The 19,367-nt window shown below is 35.8% G+C and overlaps 2 protein-coding genes across 2 annotated transcripts in view; one reads left to right on the plus strand and one right to left on the minus strand.

Moving 5' to 3' along the window:
* LOC145681035 (relaxin receptor 2-like) overlaps nt 1-19,367 on the plus strand; it is a 1,105,974-nt gene that overhangs the window by 830,927 nt on the left and 255,680 nt on the right. The gene's annotated exons all lie outside the window — the stretch shown is intronic.
* The window catches only part of LOC145681034 (uncharacterized), a 187,512-nt gene that overhangs the window by 143,261 nt on the left and 24,884 nt on the right, over nt 1-19,367 (minus strand). The window lies entirely within an intron of this gene.

The raw sequence follows: 19,367 nt of genomic DNA on the forward strand, positions 1-19,367 counted from the left end.
TTTTTTTTTGCATCGGATGATTCCTTGTTCCCGGTTGGCCACAAAAGAAACCATCAGTATTGCTCAACTGTGAATGAGGTGTCGTCGATCTTGTCCGAGGAGGTTTGCTACTATACCTTGAAGCATCACCACTATCACAATATTCATTTTCATTCATCTCTCTTGCTATCTTATATTTCACCTGCAGTTTTTCAAGCATGTCTTTATGTGTACACTTTTTGTAACAAGAAAGCTGCCACTTTGCATTACACTGAATAAGATCTTCTGAAGACGTACATTATAAACACTTCGTAAGTGTTTAACAGTCACTATCCTCACAATCACCCCAAAGTCTTATGCAGTCCAGAAGTTTTGAGTTGATCTTGGATTCTTCACTAAACTTTCCTTTGTATGGCAGTTACACAGTAAACACTAGCTAAAGTTTATCCCACTACGACGAGGTCGTTTTGCAGATGACGGCTGAATATTCGCGGACATTCATCCTTACTTCTAAACAACTGTTTTTGGACACTCCTAGCTTCTCTTCATTCAGATTTCCTTCTTTCTTAAACAAATTAAAATGAATATGATAAATACACATTATTAACATATCGTGACTATTTTGCAGTAAATACATATATGTAACTATAAAAATGACGCAAAAAATACGTTTCGTCATTTATCTCGAAAATTATTGGTTTTACGCCGAAAGTCCACATAACCATTTCTACCTGCCTTACCAAGGTCTTTTAAACAAGCCGTGTTTCATCGAATTCGGACAAAAAGCTACAGTCCTTAATGGCGGCCATCTTGATGGCGTCACCAATGCTGCCTGGATCAGAATATGAAGTGCCACCATGTAGACGATGTTTATGACGAAATAAAACTATCGCCAATATTTCTGCACTAAATCTGCCACGAGATGACATATGCGCCCCTACTAACAGTAACGTGAGAGTGTAACAGGATCTAGGTCATACTTTCTGGCAACAGCTCGAATTAACATTTGGTTATTTTTTGCAACTTCCGACAACATCTGCAGATGTGATCTCTTTCGATGACTTTCTTTTGTAGGTTCTCATTTTCTGCAAGAAAGGAAACAAAATTAATAAATTTTCTCATCGGTTGTGGAGGAAACATGTATATTTGAAATTACTTTTTAGCTAATAGATATTTCAACGCACCTTTTCTCTTGTATTTATTCTCTTCTCATGAGTAACCTACCAAATAAAGATGAATCCACGGACCTTTCCTATAGACGTATTGTATCCTTCCGGGTTTGGACTTTGGTAAATTCATCAAATTCTGTATCACGTTAAAAGAAAACAAATATGAAGTCAAAAGGAAAGAAATTTTCAAAGAACATTTAAATATTTTTAGGTTGTAGTCGTCAAAGCCGTAGCTAGAGATTTCGGCGCCCTCTACATTTCCCATACCAAATTTTTGCCTCCTCTTTTTTAATATAAGAGAAGCAGCTTATGTCATGCTGATTATTTCTTTATCAAGCTGCTTGGATAGACCATTGCAACATCCAAAACGATCATTATGTATTCTTTAACAAATAAGAACTGTTTTTAAGACGCTTTTTCGGACCAAAACTTCACAAAACTACCTTTGGTTGTACACAAATCCACTTGGAGAACAGTTATGAATATTTACAGCTGTTTACGAATCATACTATCGATAAGAAATGGAATGTCAATACATTAGAAACTCCGTGCTTTTAAAATGTTCGAATTAGTTGACAGCATTAATTCCTAGTAATAATGCTAAACTTTTGTAACTTTATTCTGCATATTATTGTGTACCACAATGTGTAATCAAACAAAATATTTTATTGAATTTTAAAATGTGTATAAAATAGGAAATGTATAAAGTGGAGGCAGTTTGAATATTCTTTAGGATTCATAATCCAATGGAAAATTTAGAGTGCCTTGACTTCCACAACGCAAATGACCGGCTATGACTTCTAGAACTAGGAAGATGCAGAAAGAATGTGTAAGAACGTTGACATGACGGAAACATCATATAAATACTACCGGATTCTCTTCCGAGTATGGGAAGTTCTATCTTGACGTCGAAACTCTGCGAGTCAGATTATTCATCATTACTTTTTCTACCCGTCATTCTGTCCATCAGAGGTTCTGCTTATCACCGTTACCAAAAGTAAGTGATTATGCATTGTCTTCTCTAGTCTTTAAAGTCATACCAGTCCATACCATGCTCTGCAATTATTCAATTATTCAACATCAGAACATTAAATTCTTATTCTAAATTATTTCTGTGTTATCGAATATTATCTTTGAATTTCCATTCCCATGTTTCTAATCAATTTTGAGCTACGTTTTCTACGCTCTCAAGACTTGCATTAATTTAAATTACTTCTGGGAGGAACTGGGTGGATGTCAAGGCCATTCAGTAATTTCATGTATGAGAATGGTTTGGGGTTCGCAACCCAGACAAAAGGTCTCCGCTTGACATGTCTCCAGAAGTTTCTAACTGCCTTTTACGTCACAAAAAAAGCGGCCACGTTTAAGGTAGATTGCAAACCTATTTTAGGTTGTAGCAGGTGGAGTGCGCGTTCTTTTAGATAGTGGTACAAGCTATTTTGTATGTTGAAATTCACTGTTCAAATTGATTTCGGTCTCGTAATGTTTAACCAAGTGCAGGAGTGAGCAATTTCAAAGTGTATTTATACGTTTTAGAACTTAGTGCTAAGGTTATATTTAAAGTGGTTTAGGAAATTAAGCTTATATAACATAGATAACAATGTTATATTAGTTATTTAAATTAAAACGGTTATCTTTTCTTTCCTTATTTTGCCCATGTCCATTGATGAATTAACAGAATTGTTAGATGACATGCATTTACAAGTAGTGAAATTAAAGAAAAAGCGCAAACGCAAACAAGAATTCCACATAGATATAATACCACGTTAAACAGCAAAATGATTCAGGGAACGAATACAGAAACTCCGGCAAACAATTCAGTTAGGGTTGAGATTGCTCGAGATTTGTTGCCTATTCCGAGGTTCGATGTCAAAAGTGGGTTGGGACGAAATCCGATCAATGGTTGGGGTCCGATCAATGGTTGGGACGAAACTGAAAAACCAACTGCTACCTTTTAGCATTTACAGGGCAATTTAGGAAAAGGTTATGTGTATTCTTACAGAGAAAAGGTGAAGAGCCACAATCTTATGACAATTTAAAAACACTTATTCTTAAGGAATTTGGTAGATCTACACTAGGTTCAGACGTAGACGATCAATTGCGAGAAAGAATACAAAAACCTGATGAACCAGTCAAGAACTTTGTATATGACATGCTTTTGCTGATTCAGAGATTTTTATGACAAGTTGTCAGAGGGAAGTGTGATTGCTCTTATAGCCTCTGCATTACAACCTTATTATTTAGAGCGCATTGGAGTATATGAATTTACAATTGTAGAAGAAATGTTAGGTGTTTTAGTTAAGCTTGAGAAAAATAAAGCTCGTGTACAGAGAAGGGAAAAACGCGAACATAATACTTCCTTTACAAAAGAATCTTGGAAGTCTGTGCTTCCAAAGTTAAAAACTTCATTAAGAACAGATTCTTCCGAGGTCGAGTCAGATAGTGAAGTAGATACTGCTGAACAATCAGAAAAAGAGGAAGAAAAAGAAAAAGTTAGTTAAGCAGGAGGTTGGTGAACCGAAAGTGCAGAGTCAATCAAGTAATCAGGCACAAATTCCAGTTAGCGCCGATCAATTGCAGTCGGAGGAAAAGTTAGAGAAATTAACTTTACAAATTAGTCCGCAGCAATCTGATCAAAACAGTAATAGTAGCAATAAAAACAATGGTAATAAAAAGAGAGAATTTTAGAGGAAATCAGAATAGAGGAAAATTTAGAGGTCACAACGCTAGTCAAAGAGGAAAATTTTAGAGGTCGATTCCGTGGTAACTATAGGAATTTTAGAGGCCAGTCGACAAATCAATTTTATCCTCGAGGTAATTTCTATAATTACCTGTTCCAAACACCTATGTATGGTAGTAATTATCAACAGTATCCGAATTCGGCACAAACATTCCATTTTTTCGGTTTGTGGTCATGAATTTCACACAGAGGATGCATGTTTATTGCGGAAACAATCTTTAAACGCGTAATGTCTGTAAATGTGGGAGGCACATTTATAGATAACGCAGTATTCGGGAAAAAGTCATGTTGTAAAACCTCTATTACTACACAAAACTATAATTTTAATGCCAATACTGATAGAAGTGAAGAATGCTCATGCTGTGTTAAATTCTGCTTCACAGATATCAATAATTAGAGAGGGTTTAGCTTCACCAAAGGCTAAATTTTGAATATTGATACACGCATAAAAGGAATTACTCAAAATTTTCTTTTGATACATAAAATAGCAATTGTTCGTTTTAAAATTAATGGGAGAATATTTCATCATGCTTTTCGCGTGTTAAACAACTTTTCCCAAGTCATGTTATTAGGGAATGACCTTTTAGTATCCCAGAGAGCACAGATAGACTTGAATAGAAATGTTTTGTTGCTACGTAGATTTGGAAAACCTCCTAGGTTTGCTCTAAGTAATAACATGGAATTATAATCACAAGCTAATAATTTAGTTTGTAATTGTATGAGCCCTGCGTTTGTTCTGGTTAATAATGTTACTATTCCGCCTGGAACGAAACAATTTGTTGAAGTAAAATTAGCGAATTCAAAGACAGAACAAGAGTGGTTACTTGAACCAAACAAATCATTACAAGACAGGAATTTTGATTCCTAGGACAGTTCTGTCTCCCAAACAACATTTTGTACAGGTCATTAGTTCTTTTGTGTCTTGAGTTTCGTTAGCGAGAAATGAGATTTTAGGGTATGCCGAAGATCTAGCATATTTAAGTGATTTTTAAATGTTTGAATGTACAGTCAGAGGGTATAGATTCAGAGCAATTGTTGAAAGATCAGAAATTGTTTGATGGCACAAAACTAGATGTTGGTACAGAGGTTAAACCTGAGATTAGAGAACAATTGATTGATTTATGTTATAGGTATGCCGACGTGTTTGCTTGGTCAGAGGATTCTATAAGGAAAATTACGAATTATGAGCATGTAATAGAGTTAAAAACACAGGTTTCTTTTTATAGAAGACAGTATCCCATTCCTGCGGCCCTTCGACCACAAATTAGGGAACAAATCAATCTTCTTATAGAACAAAATGTGATTGAATATAGTGAAAGCCCATATAATTCGCCCGTGCTGTTCGTAAAGAGAAATGGAGATTTACGTCTATGCTTGGATTCACGTCTTCTTAATTCCCATGCAGTGTTACAATCTATTTCTCTAGCACCAATACACGATATTTTATCTACCATAGGAGGAAGATTATACTATTGTTCGTTAGATATCAAGAACGCATTTCACTGTGTTCCTTTGGCAGAACAATCTGGACTTTATACAGCTTTTAATTTGCCTCAAATTGGGTCATTTCGTTATCGTTCATTCCTCAAGATTTCTTAAATTCTCCAGCAATATTTAATAGAATTAAGTCCATGTGTTTAGCGAACGTTTATCCTGAACATGCGATGTGTTATATAGATGATGTTTTTAATTTCAACAGATTCTCAGGAGTAGATGATTGAAATTTTAGAAAAAGTGTTTCAAAGATTACGTTATGTAGGCCTGAAGCTTTCTGTTGAGGTGTAAGTTTATCCACGATAAAGTAATAGCGTTAGGACATGAATTACCCAGGTTTGATTACAAAATTTCGGACAAGATATTTACTTAAATCAAAACACTTCAGGCACCAACATCAACTGAAAAATTAAAATCATTTTTGGGACTTACGAATTATGTTCGGAAATTTGTCAAGAACTATACGGAAATAGTGGAGCTTCTTCAGAGACTGACGAGGAAAATGTGAAATTTCATTGGACAGACGAACACCAGAGAAGTTTTGACAGACTGAATGTAGAATTAATGAAGACCCATATTGAAGCTGTATGGTCCAATGAAGCCTTTAGCTTTGTACATAGATGTTTCCCGAAAATCTGTGAGTGGAATTTTGATGCAATGCGATGAGGATAAAAAATGGTATCCTATAGACTACTATAGCAGGAATTTGCGAGACAGTGAGAAGAATTTGGACATTTATTCTTTAGAGTTGCTCGCAGTGTTAAGTGCATTCAAAGCGCTTAGAGTATTTTTAATTGGTCGGGAATTCAAGTTGCTTTGTGACAATAGGTCAATCGCCTATTTCAAAAATACTCATAACCTACCGTCGAAATTGGCTAGATGGCAATTGCAGCTAGCCGAATATCACTATATTCCTATTCATGTTAAGTCTTCAGACAATGTGGCAGATTTACTCTCCAGGGAAACAACTAATCAACCAACAAAAGAGGACTTTGATGTTGAGGACCTGAATATATTCATTTCATTCGAGGAGGACGTTGATGTCGGCAAACTTTAGAGGGAGGACTCTTTCTGCGTTCCAATCATCTGAGATTTGGAAGGTGAAGAACAGAAGGATTGGAAGACGGAAAGACAATCGTATTACTTTGAGATTAAGGACTGACGCCTTTTTTGTAAACAAAAACAACCTGGTGGTATTAATTATTTATTATGTATTCCCTCTTCTTTGAGACACTATGTTTTTGACTGTTCATTCTTCTAATCTAGGAGGGGAACAATTAAGTTCTCAAAAACGTATTCAACCGCAGTTAAGAAAGTTTACATGCCAGCCTGAAAGCAGTACATACAGAAACGTCAGCAGTGTATATCTTGTTAGGTGAACAAACGAAGATTCGGTCGAACTCCTCTACATCCACACTTATCCAGCATACTCTGTTATGAGTACGATAGTGATCGAAGAATGTGGTCCTTTTCCATTATCGGCTACACACAGACATAAATAAATTTTAACAATGGTGGATGCTTGTACAAGATATTTGGTGACAAAAAGCCTTCCTGACATTTCGGCAGACACGATAACTAATGCCATTTATAAGGAAATAATGATGAAGTTCGGTATTAATCAATTGATTTATTTAGATCGATTAACATCTCACAAATCGAAGATCATGGAAGAAATGGCAGAACGATTCACATCAAGTTGAAATTTGCGAATACAGCTAGTAGCTATACCATTGGATTAGCTGAGAAATTTAACGACAAAATACAAATATGCCTTCGGCATTTTGTAAACAAATCAAATGACTGGGACACGGCTTTGGCAAATATAACATTTTGTATTAATACCCACAAACATGAAGGTACCCGTTTTTCACCTTTTTATCTTCCCTTTGGGTTTGAAGCGAGAACGATGCTGGACGCGAAGTTAGATCTTCCATGCAAATTCGTGGAAAACGAAGTCCGAATTAAGAATGCAGAGGATGCGAGGAAGATTGCAGCGAAAAATCTTTCCGAAAGATTCGAGTCGCAGAAGCAATACTTTCAGAAAAAGTACTCCAATCAAAAATTTCATTTAGGACAGAAAGTCTTAATTCAAGACGTTAACCTGCAGAAAGGAGTTCCGGCTTGCTTCGGAAACAAATTTAGAACGCAAGGGACAATTGTTGAAAAACTGAATGAGAATCCACAGCGAATTCGCTATCAGAATTTGAAGAATGAAGAAGTCGAGGATTCATTTGACATCAGAAGACTACGTCCATTTTACGAAGATTCCAATTGCCAAATGGAAACGTTAGTGTAAAAAAAAAGGTTTAAGAAATATAACATTAATTAATAGAGGCATTAACTGGTGGTGGACTATCTTATTATTTTGCGTTTTGATATGCTTCAGCGAATTCTGGACGCTGAACCTCAACCAAGTCTAGACAATCGACGGGAAGCTGATAGACATACGTTAATATTTTCTAAATTTCAATATCAAAACGTAATTTAATAATCTTCAATTGTGTTGTCTTCTATCCTCTTGGGTTAGATTAGGAACTATGGATTTTTCTTCCACACTTACAGAAACGAGTCAACGTTAGAGAAGAAAAACTATCCTGTAAAGTAAACATTAGATTAGAGAGCATCCTATAAATATTTTTTTAAATCTGAGATTTCATTTTCAACAAGGCACTTAGTGGAAATTTTTATTCATTTAAGATGATTTGGATTTCCATTACACTGATTCTTGTATGGTCCATGAGTAGCTGCTGTGATCTAAACCTTGACCCTCAGCAACAAATTACTTTTGCAGAACTAGGCATTGCTATTTCGCAAGCAGGCTTTGCAGTTCATGATGCAGGGAACATCTATACCAGGCTTCGGATTCATTTGGATATTAATTTTACGTTACTACACAATGATATTGTGCAGATTGGTTTCAATTCAGAGAATTATTGCAACACGAAAAAGAATTTTTGCAGAAATCAGACGTCACACCATGTGCTTTCCCATTTTCGAACAATTAAGTTCATTGTGTACCTAAACATCGTAATCGTAGATCAATTGTATCTTGGATAGTTCGTCTGACATCATTAGGTCTTTGAGGTTATAACTTTTATCAAACCAGTTAAAAGCATCTGTAAATGCGTTATAGGAACATGATCATTTGTTAACAACAGAGGTTCACAATCTTGAGAAAGCTTTTAATCATGAAGTTAAAATTATACAGAATGTAGAGTTAACAGTCAAACATACTATGCTGAAAATGAAATCCCAGATACAAGAAGGATTTTGTAAGGTAGTTAGCACAGAAACATATTTCCTTACAATGTTTACGTACTATCAATCACAGCAAAGGATTATGAAAATATCTCATATTCTTTAAAATAGAGTTACTCAAGAAATATTAAATTCAAAGCAAGTTTTAAGTTTAGTTAAAAAACATGAAATTTTAGAAGACACTTTGTATGTCAATGATATAGGTTTATTTTATTCAATTTCATCTGTATATTTGTTAACTTCAATTTTGAGACATTGAATGTGGATTTAGTTTTGAAAACACCAGTAGTAACACCAGACAAAATTTCAAAATTGTTTTAAGTTTCCAATTTAGGAATGTTACATTCTGATAAGCTTGTGAAGTATATTCCAGGACAGGTATATGAAAGCGACAATAAATTCATGGAAATCGATAAGTTATGTAAATGGCATTCATTTTTATTTTCATGGGAGACATCTAGTTTACGAGTCATTTCTCCATCAAAATGTTTAACGAAGATGATTTTTAATAAATTTACTGATTTTGAAGTTCAAATTATCCCACATAAGCTTGAGTATAGTCATCTTTAAACTCCTGCAGGATTATTCGTTAATTCTTTAATACCAGGACACATACAAAAAGAACATCTCATAACGTTCTTCATACTGAACCGTTAGTCTATGGTGTCAACAAAATACAATTTATTTTGTATTTGGTCTAGAAATTAATTCGTGCGGGTGGACAAGAGATGGCGCAACGAACGGAGCGTCCCACAGTTCCGTGTATCTACACATGTGTTGCAAACCCCTGTCATCGCGTATCGTTCGTAGTATAGGGCAGTGGATTAAAGCGTCAACAACACCAGTTTGTAGTTAAGTGAACATGGCGCAATTTGTGCCTGATAAAGTGTTTTTGCGGGGTGTCCTGCTGCATTACTTTAACATGCAGAAAAGTGCGACTGAAAGTCATCGTATTTTGGTGGAAGTGTATGGTGACCATGCTCTAGCTGAGCGAACGTGTCAGAAGTGGTTTGCACGGTTTAGAAGTGGTGATTTCGGCTTGGCAGACCAAGAGCGAGCTGGACAGCCAAAAAAATTTCAAGACGAAGAATTGACAGCATTGCTCGAGCAGGATTCGTGTCAAACGCAGGAACAACTTGCAGCAGCATTAGGCGTTGATCAAACAACAGTCTCCAAACGCTTGAAAGCCATGGGAATGATTCAAAAGATGTCACATTGGGTTCCACATGAATTGAAAGACAGAGACGTTGAAAGACGAAAAACCATTTGCGAATTGCTGCTTCAACGACAGAGCAGAAAGGGGTTTCTGCATCGAATTATTACGGGTGATGAGAAGTGGATCCATTACGAGAACCCTAAACGAAAAAAGGCCTGGGTGAAACCAGGTGAACCAGGTCCATCACACAAAAACGAGATATTCACTGTGCAAAGGTTATGCTGTGCATATGGTGGGATATGAAAGGTGTGGTGTACTATGAGCTGCTGCAACCGGGTGAAACTATGAATGGAGAACGTTATCGACGACAATTAATGCGTTTGAAGCAAGCTCTGGCCAGAACACGACCAGAATGGGAGAACAGACATGATAAACTTATTGTTCAACATGATAACGCTCGCCCACATGTCGCAAAACCGGTCAAAACCTATTTAGAAAATGTCGGATGGGAAGTTTTACCCCACCCGCCGTATTCACCAGACGTTGCTCCTTCGGACTACTACTTGTTCGATTGCATGAACAACGATTTGATTGGACAGCGGTTTGCTTCTTCAGAAGATATCGAAACATGGGTCTCTGACTGGATCGCTTCCAAGGATGAGGACTTCTTTCGCCACGGAATCCGTACATTGCCTGACAGATGGGCGAAAGTGGTGGCTAGCGATGGACAATATTTTTCTTAAGGTATTTATGTATTTTGTGTTTGTACTACAGCTTCAATGTGTGCGTACCAACCGCACGAATTAATTCCTAGACCAAATATGAAAACTTTGAAAACATTTTTATAAAACACACTGTATTGCCCTCGAGGCAAACTATTAATGTGGTCAACACAAACGTTGTTTTAACAAATATCTCAGCTCCACATCTAAACGTAACGTATGAAATAAAATCTTTAGATCAAAACAGTGCTGAATTAGAATTACTTAAACTTAATGAAAATAGTTTGCATATGCTACATTTTGACAACTTACATAGCATTTTTTCAATTGTAATCCCGATTATGTTAGTCTTATTTCTTTCTTTATTGTTGTATATATTTTTTAAACTTCGAAAACTAGAGAAAAAAAAATGCTAATTCACATGCACATAATATTGACTGTGGTAATCATTGAGCTACTTACCGAACTATGTATATTTATTTTATCCTTATTACTATACGTATTTAAGCTTACTATATATATCATGAGCAGCATACATACCTGGAACATATAAAAAAAAGGAAGAGAAACAAAATATTTTCTTTTTGCTTAAATATTCCAAATATTAGTAGAAGAAAGTTAGTATTGTTAGTTAATAGAGATAGTTCATATGAGTGTGGGCACTGGACCTTGCATGAAGCACAAGTACACTTCCCCACCTCATTCCAAAGTCAAGTGTTGATTTTGAGAACATTTTAAGTTCGTTCTAAATATCTAAATTAGAATAACTATTGTAATAATTTTTAGATGTATTTAGTTTTTATTTGAATTAACTCAATTCATGATCTAAGGCTTCGAAGGTGTGAGACGTCATGCTAAAATTGTTAGTCTTATTTTCATGCATTTATGTTAAAAGTATGTTTTTTATGGTCTGCGTAGGCCTATTAAGGCGCAGGGAACATTTAGTTCTTATTGTAATGTTTTATTAAAGAAATACAATATTAATAGTAATACTAGTGCATTGAGGCACGAGATTCAACCTCCCTCCCTATTTCACAGGCTTGGGACTGTTCAGGACATTATCCTGAGCTAGGTTAAGACTGAATAACGTACCTTTTGTTTATGATGAATATAGAAATCTATAGTAGATCTCTAAGGTTCAAGCAGATGAAGAGAACATAAAAGAAAGTAGTTGAGAAATAAGTTTTATTATTGCTTGTATTTGTTGTAGATATTATGTTATTTTATTTCGTTATGTTCAAAAATATTTAGCAGTCCCTTTATTCTCTTTCTTTTGCAGAGACCGGACGGAAAAAATATTTCTACCATCGAAGCTACGACATTAATTTGTATAATTATTGCATTATAAGACTATTGCTAAAATATGATTGCACCCCCTCGAAATGTTGCATGCAAAACTTGGCAATACCGCAACCCACTGGCACTCACGTATCTCATTGTTTCTACTTTGTCGATTCGTTTGTAATTCCATCTACGTCAAACTCATTACATTTATATGACGATGTCAATGTTTCTATTCCTAGTAATCATGTTTCTAATATTCCTCTACCTAGTGATAACCTTACTTCAATTTCTTTGAATAAAACTCGTTTAGCCGTTTGCGATATGCAAATGACTATCATCTAAAACAGAGCATCCCTTTAACCTATAAATCCTTCCTAGGCAATGCAGGTCACGAATTTTTATAACAACTAAAAGCAACATGACAGATCGATTAGAATATAATTTCTACAAATAATTATAGCAGCACTAGTAACGAAAGAAGTGAGGATGGATAAAGAAAAGAGAAAAAAAGTTTCACTTCTGATGCACAACACTTCACTGAACTGTAACTTTGAATTCACGACATTTTTTTCACTTTTGTTCACAAACCACTACAACTTTAAAAACACAAAGGACTATCACTATACTGTGTTGGAAACACAACGAATCACTATCGCAATAAACAAACACCGACAATATACTAAATTATTCTTCAATAAATTTTTTTACGACATTAAGAGACTTGACACACAAAGACAGGATGAATTTCCAGCACCAGCACCACAAGCATTTTATGAAAGGAATCATCCAATCAGCGTCCATCAACGCATCTCCAATATTTTTTCCTTGCTTCCGCTGTCCTTGAAGCTCCGCTGCGATTCAGCTATTGAGTGTTGTTAACTTTAAATATTCAAGAGTTACTGATATTTATAGTGAAGTGATTTAATTTACTTGTTTCCCGTATTATTTATAAATATTCAGTGATGAAATAAGTGAGTGTATGATCCAAAACAATATATTTTTAGTGTTGTGTGCAAGTGCTTATTCCAGTGATTATATACTTCTTAGACACTGATCACTATCTGGTAACAGCGATAATAAGAGAGATTATCGTTGAATAAAGGAAATATTCAACATCTAAAAACGAAGAGGTCTAGTTTAAAGAAATTAGAGGAGAACCAGGCTAGAAAGGAATACCAGGTTCAAGTATCGAATAGATTCTCGGTTTTAGGTTTTAAGAACACTACTTACTGTTGAAGATACTTGGGTTCAAATTAGGGATAGCAGTAAACTTTCACCAAGAAAAAATAGAGCACGAGGAAATACGTAGAAACAGACCATGGTTCGAGCAGGAATGTATTAAACTAGTGGAGAAGGGAAAATAGGCGAAACTGCTTTGGGTGCAAAATTTGAACTATATAACTACACGAAATTTCGTTGACACCAGGTGAAAAATTTGCAAAATGTATAGAACAAAGAGACGCGAGTATTTGAAGGCTAAAATTAATGAACTTGAAGATAAGAGTAAAAAAGTCGAAGCATGTAAAATGGCATTATCGAATTTAAGAAAGGATATCAACCTCGCGTGTGTAATTTAGAGAGATATGACGGAAAAATTTTCACTGATACAGATGGCATCTTGAATAGATGGAAAGATTCCTTTGACGAGTTGCTTAACAAGGAGCCAAAAACTAATGTTCGTGGAGAAGGGGAAATGCACACAGCAGACACATCGCTATAAAGAAATTAAAGAAACACAAATCTGGTATAGACGAAATTCCAGCTGAGTTAATTTTAGCTGGGGGCAAAAAATTATGGAACAAGATACATAAACCCACTCTCCTTATCTGGAACAAGGAGGAATTGCCACAAGAGTGGAAAGAATGTTTCTTTGTTCCAATTCACAAGAAAGGAGACAAAGCAGATTGTAATAATTGTCGAGGTATTTCTCTTCTGTCAACATCCTATAAAATCCTCTCAAACATTGTATTAGCAAGACTGACCCCATACGCAGATGAAATTATTGGAGACTATCAGTGCGGCTTTAGACGAAATCGACGGATTATTGACCAAATATCTACCATTCGACAAATACTCTAAAGGAAATGGGAATGCAATACCCCGGTGCATCAATTATTTATTGATTTTAAAAAGGTTTACAAATCTTTTAGCAAAGATGATTTACATTTTCGCAGAATTCGGAATATCGAAAAAGCAATTTAGAATAATTAAGATATGTTTAAATGAATCCCAAAGTAAAGTTCGAGTAGGAAAATTCTTTTCCACGAGCTTCCACGTCGAAAATGGCATGAAACAAGGAGATGCGCTGTCGATATTATTATTCAACTTTATTCTGGAGAATGCTATAAGGAAAATCAAAGATAGTAACCAGGGCCTAGAGCTAAATGGTATTCACCAGATTATGGCGTATGCTGATGTGAATGTGATAAGGAAACAATTTAAAGACATGCAAAGGCCTTATTAAATGCTTGCAGGTTTAGAAGTAAATGCAAAATAAACTAAATAATGGAAGTTCGCTGGGATCGTAATACTGCAAATTATAGATGCATCAAAGTATCAAATAATACTTTCGATACAGTGAATACTTTTGAGTATCTGGGATCAAAATCATATTCTTGAAGAAATTAAAAGTCGACTGAAAGCAATTTCTTCAACACTAGGATAACAGTTTATTAAATGACACAAAGGCTTTCGGCTCCGGATTACGGAAATCAGTACGATTGCAAACACATACCAAAGACCAGAGAGCTCTGGAAATTTCAGCATTGTTTTCAGAAAACCGTGCATTTAACTCACCGCACACAGAATCAATGACATGATAATATATTCTTCTAAATTCTTCAAACTCAGTACATTCATTACAATCTATAGCAGATGCCACAGCATAATCACAAATAACCACGTCATGTAATGATGAATGTAATTTACTACTACGTTTAGGTTTTGGTTCTGATAAATCATCACTGCATTTGATTTATTCCAGTTCTGCCTAAAGGTCCTTCAACACTTTGTACAAAATATTTTCAATGATCTTTAGACTGACAGGGAATTTTATGGGGGAGATTTTTTTTGGGGGGGGAATGCAACACTGAAATGCTTGACGATTAGCGTTTTCTTATGCAAATCGGATCTCTTGTAGGTATACAATGGCTGTAATAACGAGGGTGGGGAAAAAATCCAAGCAGACAAAATTCAAGGAAAATTCAGACGAGGGAGACAAAACACAAGGGACAGAATCATAGCAGCATATATTTGATGAGAGCAGATCTTATATGATTATTTTTCAATTTACTGAAATAACTTTTTTTCTTTATTTTAAAATACTGAGAACCCAACAAAACGTAAAAGTGTTATAAAACGGCAAATTGGGTTTAATTTATTTCACACACCTACATAAAAATTCTGGGTTTTATTTATTATATATTGAATACATTTAAAATACGTTCAGCATTTACTGTAAGTAGTGTTGTAAAAAAAACTTTTTTTCTGTTTTTTTTTCAATAAAAAACACCGTTCTTTTTCATGTTTTTTTTTCTGGCAACTATTATTTATTGATTTATGTTGCAGATTATTGAAATAATCAACAGAACTTGAGTCGAAGCCCTCGTAACTTACAAATCATTTCTTTCTTTTTACCTATACTAGAAAAATTGTGTGATTATTCCTTTCGGACCCAGGTCATTTTTGGCGTTTTCCTATATTTACACCTAGTGACTTATTGCTCAAAAACTATTCATTCGATTGATATGGTTAAGGCCTTGTGTTTTAGAAAATGGATGTGGGTATTTTTTGGTGTAAGTTGCATTGTAGTGTTGCCAACGGGTGGGAAATTATTGAGGGAAATGTAGGGGTGAAAATTTACAAAAATTCCCTGACCGAATTTCAAAATTTTTTGTATCTAGCACCACTCCTGCTATATGGGTTCAAGTTACTTAAACAAATCTTTGGTGTGTTCACAAGGTACAGTGAAATCCTGAAGTCGCTGGCTTCCATTCAAAGAGGGAAAGAAAAAATTCTGTCACACACATGAAATTTTGACACTTTTTACGCCTCAGAAGCAAAAATCAACAGATATGCCAGGGCTACAGCTTCTCTAATTATCCTATTGAAACTTTTATGGTGCGTTCTGTAGGGCAGAGGAAGCTTTCAGGTGGTGGTACGTTTGATTCAATGTAGCCAGCAAGAAGGTAATAATAGAGGGGAAAAGGGAAATTTTTTACCTAAAATCGGGAATTAATTGTTTTGGCTAGAAACACTGCCATCAGACAGACGAAAACTATCTGAAAATAAACCTTAGTACTCCAAGAATATATCCTACAAGTATCATGGCGATATCTAACAAAGTAAGCATGAAATTTTTTAAAAAATATATCTCATTCTACCTCAGAAATGCACCATTTTCTTACCATTTACAGAACATGGTTTATTATAAACCTCAACGGTACTTCCCCTAATTATTCTAGTGAAACATTTTATGGTGCGCTGTGTATTCTAAGGACGAGGCTTTTAGACACTAGTACGTTTGTTCGACTGTACCGAACAAGAGGGAAATAACAGAAAAAAGAGAATTTTTCCAACATTTGCCCCTAAAATCTGGAATTAAAATTTTCTTTACCTGCCAACACTGCTATTAGACACACACACAAACTATCTTAAGCTTTGGTGACCCTCTAATATATCCTACAAGTATTGTGACGATATCTAATAAAGTAAGCATGTCAATAAAAATATCTCATTCTACCTTAAAAAAATTGCAGTTTTGAAGCGATTTGTCTTGAAGAAATGTGAGAACGAGAAATTATTTGATGTGGCGATTTATAAGTTAACGAAAATAGCCCATGATTATAAAGAGGCATTTCCCTGTGTTTCACCTCGCATACCACAAAACTGACATTCGCTGCTTCGACAGCGTCGTGAGAAAATTCATTTTCCATATCGACAGCCGTACTCACACCACATAGGCATTTGATGAACACAGTCGGAAGGCGAATTTAACTTGGCTTGCGTTTGAGAATGACATGTTGCAAAATATCTCTTCTCACAAGTTTCTTGAAACGGTTCAGTGAAAATTCAAGGAAGTTGCAGTTGCGTTGACTCAAGTGGTTTTAAAAAAAAAAAAAAATCTCATGTAGTTCAGTTTCAATTACATCCAAATCAGATGGAAAAGGTTTAGGTAATGGAAGTATATTGTTACACACCGTTTATAATTTTTTGTGTATAATTTTTCTCTAGATTTGTCAACATAAACTGCATAATAAACAAATGTACTTTGAAAACTACCTTTTTTGTGATATCAAATTACACAATTTCCATTTGACAAGATATGAATACTGCCATAAAAAAAGGTACTAAAAATTTGTAGGTACACTCATGTCCAAAATGATTGTCGCATATCTATAACTGTATTCTTGTAAGCATATAATTTGATACTGATTTTGCAGGGTACTTTTAATACTGATACTTTTAATACTAATAAAATAACGGAAATTTCAATTCAGTGCTTATTTATATTCAGGTTCCTACTTTGTTAAAAGTTGATATTCAGACGTTAATATACATTACCGTAGAAGGGACTCTTTAAAGCGTAGATTCATTATAGTATTTATTTATCACAGAACCCAGCTATCACAGCAGATACAGGGGATATAAAAAATATGGATACGCCTGGTATAAAAGAGGCAGTCATTTGAAACACGATTTGGGTCTGAATAGAAGGTGTCGCTGTGATCACCGGCACATCTTGTGAGGGCCAGTTACAGTTCAGCGATCGGGCCGAGCAGGTTATCGTGAATCATGTCTCGGCTGAGAGTTTCAAGAGACCAAATTGTGGGTGTGAGTATGGTGGGATGTTCCGTGACGAAAGTAGCAGAAACGTTTGGCACAGAGGCATAAGTCGAAGATCATAACTTCCTACGAGTGTTCCGAAAAAACCGCAACAGTGAAACACCTGCGTGGACGCAAGTGTGTGTTGCGTGACAGAGACAGACGCACATTGGGTTGGAAGCAGATCACCACGGCGCCAAGTCACAGATGAGCTGAAGCCCGATCTCTCACCAATTGAGCATGTTTGGTCCATGGTAGTTCCCGGCTGGCTCAGGTTTCCTCCACCTAATGTTGAGGAGTTTTGGCGCTGAGTTATGGCGTCGGGCCTGGGACGCCATACCTGAAGCAGACATCGATGGGCTTCTCTCCATGCCTCGTCCGTGAAGGCTCTACACATACTATCTCCTGACGGTTCTGCTACTTATGTTACATCACCGACTTGTAAGTGTAATCATTTTCTTCTCTTATTATTACCTCTCTGTTTGCGAAGTTTCGCATTTCTACATCATCTCCTTCTAGGTGTTGACAATTTTAATGGCGAACAGTTTAATTGGCGCCCAGACTAAACCGATTAAGCTTAAAAAAAAGGAGAGTGCTTATGATTTCTAGACTAGGGTACCAATAAGGAAGAGTTTTTGGAAATTCGACGGGGAAAAAAGGAACCTTGGTATTTGGACTAAAATTCAGTATGTTTGCAAGTTTATTATGTGCGGGGCTCTAGGCCAGTTAGGTGAGGATAATAATTATAATAAAATGTTCATATCTGGGGATCCCGGAAGGTAAGAGACATGAAATTTGGTATTTGAACTGGAATTAGGTACAGTTGCCGGTTGTTGAGGTGCGAAGCTGTAGGCTGAGCATACATAGGTTCTGGGGACGAAGTCCCCAGCTAGCCAAATGCTAACACAATATACAAAAGCAAACGTATGTAATCCTACATTATTCCAGAAAATTTTAAGAATTCCCTTGCTTTCCAGGTGATTTGATATTCGCTGACTTTTCCCGGTTTTCCATGTGCGAAACAACTTTGTGAGTAGACACGGCGCACAACTTTGCACTTGAGAGACGTAATGCTCTTCGCGATTTGGCTGCCATCTGACCATGATTTGAGAAGCAGGGAAGTCAAGTTATCAGCGTTGCCAACTGAAATGAATATTCGCCATGAATCTAAAATGTGAGGTTTCATTCATAAATCGTACGCTGTACTTTTTCATGTATACATATATCTAGAGCATTGCTAGTAAACGTTGCACTATCTATACACACTACACTGGACCAGACAGAGTACGATAATAACAGCCTCGTAACCACAAGCACCTTAATATAAATTTACCAGCACACTACAAGAAACCCACCCAAAAGGACAAACCTCATCATGCGTTGGAAATATCTTCTTTCGAGGGGTAAGTGAGCCATGTCTCTTGTTTTAAACGAATGGAATGCTACGATTGCCAAAATGCGCCATGTGTTCTGCTGACCAACAGCTGTGTGGGAAGATATTTTTTTTTGGTAATCCAAACGTTTAAAATAAGAAAGGTGAAAGAATGTTTACCACTCAGTACTACTTAGCATTGTGTTGGTGATGTATATAAAACTGAACTTTTGTTTTGTAAAACTATTTTAAAATATCGTGTGTATCTCTTCTTTTGTGTGTTAATATCTGGCTTTGTGTTGGGATATTTGTATGAGTTGTTCTTTACTATTTTTTACGTCGGCATGTCCAGGTGTATACTACATTC

This window comes from Thermobia domestica, chromosome 3 (assembly GCF_964235325.1).
Source record: "Thermobia domestica chromosome 3, izTheDome1.hap1.1, whole genome shotgun sequence".
Classification (NCBI taxonomy): Eukaryota; Metazoa; Arthropoda; class Insecta; order Zygentoma; family Lepismatidae; genus Thermobia; species Thermobia domestica.